The sequence below is a fragment of the Ruditapes philippinarum genome, unplaced genomic scaffold (assembly GCF_026571515.1).
Source record: "Ruditapes philippinarum isolate M1 unplaced genomic scaffold, ASM2657151v2 ctg18829_1_1_1_1, whole genome shotgun sequence".
Classification (NCBI taxonomy): domain Eukaryota; kingdom Metazoa; phylum Mollusca; class Bivalvia; order Venerida; family Veneridae; genus Ruditapes; species Ruditapes philippinarum.
Genome location: NW_026852089.1, coordinates 1 through 8451, shown reverse-complemented (window position 1 = coordinate 8451; position 8451 = coordinate 1). Strand labels below are relative to the sequence as shown.

General features: G+C 34.1%; 1 pseudogene; it reads left to right on the top strand.

Annotated features, from left to right (window-relative positions):
* On the top strand, window positions 1–6676 carry LOC132748964 (arylsulfatase B-like; annotated as a pseudogene).
* The last annotated feature ends 1775 nt before the right edge of the window (window positions 6677–8451 follow it).

Below are 8451 nucleotides of genomic sequence, written 5' to 3'. Positions count from 1 at the left end.
CCGGCTTTTAACTGTATACATTACAACTATAAATAAAGCTATTACGGAAGTATAACAACAGAACTAAATAGGCTTTGTTAACTTGGTAAGTACTCTTTTATTTCACTTTTTTATATTGAAAAATAAATGCATATGAAATAACCCTGTGATACTTTTGAATCTAACAGAAATTGATTCATTCGAAGAAGAAAAATGCTCTATAATATTTGTCATTATACTGTCTATTCGTGTAAATAAAATTTAATTCACCCATTTGATACTGTGACCAAACTTCTTCTAATTTGTGTATTATATATAAACTATGTTAATATAAAATAGTGAATGTCCTTTAAGTCTAGTTTACTATAATGTAGCTTTTGTACATTATCATCTTCAGAAGCTCGAATACTCATTTAAAGTTCGAGCCCAACAAGGCAAGTGATTTACTAAGCTCGAGAGCTTCGGCAGATGTTTACGGACGGAGTGCATACTTACATAAAATTATACGATTCATGATGATTTGCGTTAATTCATTGAGTGTATATAGGAATATGTTTCTATGGAGGGCGTTCGTTGCCAATATTCCAGACATGTAAAGTGTTTTTTTTTTTAAATGACTTTTGAAAATACGAACTTGTATGCCTACCATTTTTTATTGTACCCGTGCATAGCACATAATATGCCTCTTAATTCAATCTTTTAATTTAAGGTTCCCGCCTTTATATTACAAGGATACATATAGATCGCAACAACTGACCTAACATCTAAAACGACAACAAATTTACAAAATATGATAAACAAGATCAACAAGGAAATGCGGCGTTCAATGAACGTATCTTCCATTGCATGCAATACATATGCATGTTTGCACACTTATAGATCTGAAATGTACAAATGAAATGTAAATCTTAAATACAGAAAATGTAGTTTAAGAAAACGTGTTACCAGTTGTAGAACTACAAGAGTACGTTAACACAGTATATAACATGTTTAAAATTACAAAGTTAAACGATTTCAAGTCAAGCATAACGCCCCGTCCCTCTCGGAGTATTTACGACATTCTATGTCGGACGGGTATAAAACGGCGCCTCTCCCATATTCATAAATAAATCTGAAGGAAAACATACCGCATTTTTCATAACATATATTTGTAACATTTGTTACAAAGTTTTGTCACTAGCAACATCACTTGAAAATTGCCGATTTTACCATTTATGATGAAGATAACTTATGAATTAACTTATTATTTAACATCGTGTTTTCGTGAGAAACATCGGCGATTTGGAAATTTTTAGGGGAAACAATGACCAACTTCAAGGGAGTAATTTTATTGATTATCTAAAAACCATTCAATGTTTTTATTGGTATCATTGAAAAATGTCTTAGCACAAATTTCATTTTCAACAAAAACTATGCAAGTATTTGCAAAAATAGGATTTTAAAGCGGCCACCGAGATTTCCTTTCCAAAATCAAGAAAATACTTATCTGTAGCACATATGTACAATCTTCAATAAGGTTTTTTTCAGTATAATTGCACTTGTTCAATATCCCTCATGTACAGGCTCAATCAAACCTAGTCTGCAATTCTTATGAAATTTTGTTGTGTTTAATGCTTCCGAGGGATCACTTTGTTTCCAGATTTTTATACTTCACCACAGCAGGTGTCAAGTGCCGTGTGGCAGCAGTAAAAAGTTGCCCCTAAATTCACTTCGGTGTTGTTATATTTTTCTGGTCCTTCGGGATCAATGATGCCAGCGCTATTAATTGTTGAGAATTGAGTACCGCTCAGGCCGGTGCTAGGGGGCGTGACGGATGTTGCACTTGTTCATTATCCCTCATGTACAGACTCAATCAAACCGAGTCTGCAATTCTTATGTAATTTTGTTGTGATTAATGCTTCCAAGAAATCACTTTGTTTCCAGATTTTTAATATACTTGTTCAAAGCTTATGGTCTTAACTTTCATGTAATATTCATTTTCTTTTTTGAATAAAGTATCTAAAGGAAGCGACGTGATTTTCTTGCCGAATATATGAGTGTGGTTTTAAAAGAGAAAAAATAAAAATAAACAACGTTAAATTTGAAACAAAATTTTTAATATTTCTACGTAATTTTCATTTTGAAGGCATCACTAGAAAGTTCATGAAGGATTCTTTTACTTGAGTCTAAATAAAAAAGTTAGCTGGGGAGTATACTCTGGGGCGCCATGTTTCTCTTACTGAATTTCAGAATGTGGTTTGTTTTTTTACTTTGGGACCATATGCCGTTTTATATGGAATGGCACTTACGTGTCACATTGTAGGTTCCATGATAATCGCCATATTAACACATCTGCGGATGTTTCATAATTCAAAATTGTACCAGTTCAAGTTGAATTGTGCTTTAGCCGGTGCTAGGGGGCGTGGAAGGTAACTTGCACTTTCCATTACCGTCCATAAACAGGCTCAATCAAACCGAGCCTGCAACATTCTCAATTTTGCCGTTTTGAGCGTAGGGATCCTTATTTTCATTTTACGGAAAGTAACATGATTAACTATAAATTCATTTTTATCAAATTCATTTTTATTTTTAGGCATTAAATAATTATATTTCATAAATCGTATAAAGCACACTTCTATTTCAATCCAAAATTATCAAAATTGATTACGAAATAAAAAAAATGGAGGGAACGCCGTGTTTTTCTTACCAATTCGAGAATGTAATTTTCAGAGTAAAAAATTAAAAAAATTGAATTAAAAATTTCAATACATCTATTTAATTCAGTTTTATTTCTGAGGCACTCATAGAAAGCTTATGGAGTAATCTTTCATTTGATACCAAAAATATTTGACTTTTTATAGAAATAAAAAAGTTAGAATGGACGCCGTGTTTTCCTTCACTTTATTGAGAAATAGGAGAGAGGTGACGAGTATTATACCTGTCCATACATTCCGTAATAGAAGATCGTAAATACTCGAGTCGCGGTGTGCAACCATGCTTATGTATTATATGCAACGGAAGATACGATTGTTAATTTGTTGTTGTTCTCCATGTTGGGTCACTAGTAATCAGCCCACTGAACATGTGCACGTGCACAAACTGAAACAATGACGTCATATATTACGGTAACTGTAAAAGTGAAAGTTAGTTTTTGGATTTTATTATGAAAGCTGAAGCGTATTTCGTACAAACACAGATTTTAAAGTATTGAAATTTAAAGAAATAACACGACAAATTCATTCCAAAAAAAGATGAAAATGAAAGCTTCTATATTCTACAGTACAGTAGTGTACTTTGAACACACAAAGACTTTAAGTAAACAACTCTGAAGAAGTTACTGTGCTGTGCAGTAGAAATGCAGACAGGAACTTCAAGGAAGGAAATTTCAAAGTATTTTTTTTTTTTTTTTTTTAGAAAAATGCTGCTTTTAGATCAGCCAAGTGTATTAAAGACATTAATACACGTCATAGTTGAGCCAGAAGCTGATAATCGGCCCTGAAATGAAAAATGCGCTCGGGCTGAAGCCCTCGGGACCATTATTCCTTTTTTTGCGGATCGATTATCACCTTCCGGCCCTACTCTGCCGTGTATTAATCTCTTAATATTATAGACCTCTTTACGACGCGGGCCGTTGCAAGGAAAAATCGACCGGATGTCGTATTTTCTCGAGCATGCGCAATACACGTAGGACAAACAATCGTCGGTCTTAGTAATTAAGTTCTTCTGCAAAATCTTGAGAAGTAGATTATTTTGTAGATGGACAGCGAAATAATTTGCATTTTATCCAGTTTATCGTAACACATTTTCAAAATCTAGGAAAATGCACGCCACAATTTTTGTCACTTAACAAAATTAATTGGATACTTTTATGAAAAAGTTATTTTAATTACGATAATAATTTTTTTATTTACGTAATTAACTATGTCATGGTACTAAAAAAAGTTCCGGTCACATAAACAACAACCGGTCACGTGTTCTTCTGTCATACCAATTAAGATAATAAAAAAAGTGTACCGAACCAATTGTGTAATATTATGTTGTATCATAGTTTGGAGACCTTTCTGTTGAAAATATGTCAAGGTTAAATCGTATACATATACATGCACAGTGCGTTAACTGGAGTGCACTCCAGAGCATGCCCATTGATTGGCTCATTTTTGCTGGGGTTTACATATTGTGAAGGCAGAGAAAGGGAAAGCGACAGAAATGTCATATTCAGATGTTCGTTCATTGGTTCATTTTTGCCGGGGTTTCATATTGTATCAACAGGGAACGTGCTTTTATGTTTGACTATGATACAAAAGAGAAAGAACACCAAAACACTCGGCAATCTAATTGATACTCGAGGGGTACGCCCCCTCGTACAAATCAGATAGCCTCGTGTTTCGGTGCTCTTTCTATTACTAATACATGGGTAATAAAATTTTATCATAAAACACCCTGCTGTTTCGATTTTAATTACTGATGAACTAGTCGTCTAATGAAACTTGGTATGTGCTTTTGGATCATTGAATGGTTTGCCTCGCATATTTACTATATCATCCACCAATATCAGATATAGAGGATATTGAATGAGTGTAAGTTCAATACTGAATTTATTGCACGAGTTGAATAAAATTATATTATGCAAGCCTCTGGCGAGCATAATATTATTTAATTCAACGAGTGCAATAAATTCAGTAATGAACTTACACGAATTTAATATTCTATTTATCACATACTCAAAATAAAGACAGTTTAAAGTGAAATAAGAGTCATTTTTCATTGACGCGCCTAAAGTATAACGCTAACATTTAGCGCGTCTTTACACTATGTTTGTTAACGCTAATGACGTCACGTCAAAATATATGCACGGCCGTGCAATACCATATTTACGGAGTCGCAAAATCGGCATGGGTGTGTGATAATATGTTTTACGCATTTACAGCTTTTAGTCATGCCAAATGATTGTTTCCCGGATAACATAACTTAAAATCTATTTTACCAAAGTTTAGTGTGAGAATCGAAGGAGATGATTGCACAAAGATTTCGCATTCACGACCTGTAATTAAGGAGTTCAGTCTTTTAATAATGACATAGCAAATCTTCGTACAGCTTTACCGAGTTATTTTGAAATAAGATATAAAATTATTTAAGGGACACACTTCAGCACACTTAAATACAAGAGGTGATTTGATTTTAATGCTTGTTTAATAGTTCTATATGGCTGGTGTCAGAATAGAATCAAATCAATTTGAAAGACCCTGATTGCGTAAATTCAGAAATGTCCAAGTTATTTACTAAAATTCACCATTGCGACAGTTATTTATCAAAATAAATTATTCCTACAAATGGTAAATAATTTAGATTACACGGAATAAATAAAGTTGTTGAATACTGATTAATGTATTCTTTCGTTATTGCTTTTTTTTGCCCTACGCCGTATGCGCATGAACGAAATGCTACTTCCGTTTCTATTGAAATAGATAATATATTACAATAACACAATTTACAGAAATGTGTTCATTCTTATTTTATGTAAATGTTAGCGGTCCTTTAAATAATAACAACTCCACTTAAGCGGCCCGACAAAGATAAAGTGATCACCTTAGCCGGTAATATTACGTTGGCGTATAACCGCAAGGAATATACTACAAAACGAGCAATACCAACCGTTTTCAGTACATATAATTAGAAATTTTGTGTTATTTTTAATAACACAAACTTATGTTGATGTAGCTATATTTTTCTTCGTTATCTATTACAGTGAAAGCTACAGCAATGTATATCAAGTTATCGTCGGTCGTGATACTTATGATAATGATGATGCGTGAGTCGTCTGCACTACAGCAACCCAGACATATTGTGTTTATTGTAGCTGACGATCTCGGCTGGAATGACGTTGGTTTCCACAATCCAGACATGAAAACTCCAAATATTGACAAGCTTGCTAGACAAGGGGTAATACTGAATAGTTCATATGTACAACCAGTATGTACACCCTCTCGTCACTCCTGGATGACTGGCGTTTATCCATTCAAAGCCGGATTACAGCACTTAGTTATAGCGCCAGGGCAACCAGTATGCTCCCCTCTCTCAATGCAATTCTTTCCCGAGAAGTTACAGAAACTTGGATACTCCACACACATGATTGGCAAGTGGCATTTGGGACTCTGCAATTGGGACTGCACACCTACAAGACGTGGGTTTGACTCGTTTTTAGGATACTACAATGGCAAGGAGGATTATTACAATAAAACAATAAAAAATGGTATTGACTTCAACGACGGTATAAAGGCCATACCAGCAGACAATAGATATTCAACTTACATTTATGCAGAACGAGCGAAACAGATTATAAGTAACCACAATGAGACAAAACCATTGTTCCTATACCTTCCATTCCAGTCAGTTCATAGACCACTTGAAGTACCTAAACGATTTGAGGACATGTACAAACATATCCTAAATGATGATAGAAGAAAGTACTCAGGCATGGTATCGGCTATGGATGAAGCTATTGGTAATGTGACACAGGCTTTAACTGACAACGGACTTCATAGAGGACACTTTATTCCATATTTACGTCTGACAACGGTGGCTGGACTGACCACGTGGTAACAATTATCCTTTGAGAGGTGGTAAAGTGACAATATTTTTGAAGGGGAAGAGGAGCTGCCCAGCATTTGTCTCTGGGTCTGGAAATCGAGAAGAAAGGGTCTACATACGAAGGGGCTAATAAATTGTTGACTGGCATCCGACCATTCTTTAGCCGGCTGGTAACTCTGCTGATGAATAAATGAAATATAAGGGAAAATTGTTTAAATGGAAAGCGTTTTGCACAGGCGCGGGAATCAGCTGGGAAAATGAGTTGAAATATAACTTGGGATGATAAACGATCCAGAAAAGGGCCCTGCTCCCCATAAGATTAAGGGGTTTTTCAAGGTTTAAATACCCGGGGATAATCCGGGTCCTTATCAGGGCTGGTACAAACCGGCAACAAGAAAGAAAAGGAAAAAGGAAAGAAAAGACTTTATAAAGCAAAAAAATGTTTTTAATGCCCCCAAGTTCTAGCTGGATTAAATAGAAACTTGGTCTGGGGATGGTTGTTAATTTTAAAGGGATGCCCAACAGAGCAAATGACCCTCTAAAGAACTCCCAGATGTTGTTAAAAAAACTCAAGGCAAAAACTAGAATGAGTACAGAAAAGCTATGTCAAAAAAAATTTTTCCAAAAACGACGACAAATTGGGCCCCCAAAATTTCCAAAGGTGGTCATTTTGCCCCGGGTGGTGTTAGTGTTTGCTTCTGTTTTTTTTAATAATATTATAAAAAGGGAAAAACTATTGAAAATTTCCCACATTTGTTTTGGGAACTTTTCCCCCGTATTTTTAAACAATAATTTCGGCAACCAAATCAAAGAAAATTAAATTTCAGCATATAAAAAATTTGGTACGGGGTAATAAATTTAGGGTTTTAATAAAAGGAATAAGATGTACCTTAAAATGACGTAATATTCTTTTTTTACACAAACATATAAAATTTTTATTCAGCGAAAATTTTTACTGTATATAAACAAAATTTTTCCATTTTGATTTTGTCCTAAAAAAAAAATTTTTTCAATGTTTTAAAAAAGAAAATACTCATTTTGGGTAACCCAAGAACTCACTATTACTTTTTGTAGAAAGATTTTTTTTATCCTTTTTAAAACTGTTCAGGCATAGATATACGTTTTTGGGATGAATCCAAAACTAAACCATTTTTTACTACATGGCATGTTAAACCTTTTCTATTTTTGAAAGGGTATGTGAAAAATATATGGGGGACATGTGAAGTAAACAAAGAATAAATGTTTCGTTTGTGTTTAGAAGGGTAAACAATTGGATAACCGTTATGTCATCAGGCAAATATGTAATTGGCAATAACGCTTCTTCTTAAAATGTAAAGAAATGCACAGATATCAAACTGGCAAATATTGTTTTTCACTATTCTTATGGTCGTACTTGGAGCAAAAAAAAAAAGGGAATAGCAGAAGGTGGCACAATGAATAAGTGAAACAGAATAAATTTGTTCCCTTTAAAAAATATTGAAAATGCGACCTTTTTAAGGGTTTCCTTCAGAAATTTTTTTTGCTATTAAATTTTGTTTTTTAAATGTCTTTTATCAAAAAAACATACACTATTTAATTGATTAACCCAAATTTTAACAAAACACAAATTTTAAAAAATTACCTAACTTTTCAACCATATTCAAATCCCCTCACTACTGGAAAAAAATTTTTAACTTTTAAAAAAATTGGGGTTTTCTTTAGCTTATTGTTGTTGGCGTAACCCAAAAGATCATCTACCTTGGGTTTACGCTGGTTTTTTAAAGTTTCAAAATGCTTTACCAGGAAAAAAAAAAACAATATCTCAAAATGAGGCCGTACGACAAAACCAACATAGTGGGTTTGGGAAACCCGCAAAGGATCCCGACCAGCCCCGCCCTCCCCGAGTCTGATCAGGATCCATGCCCG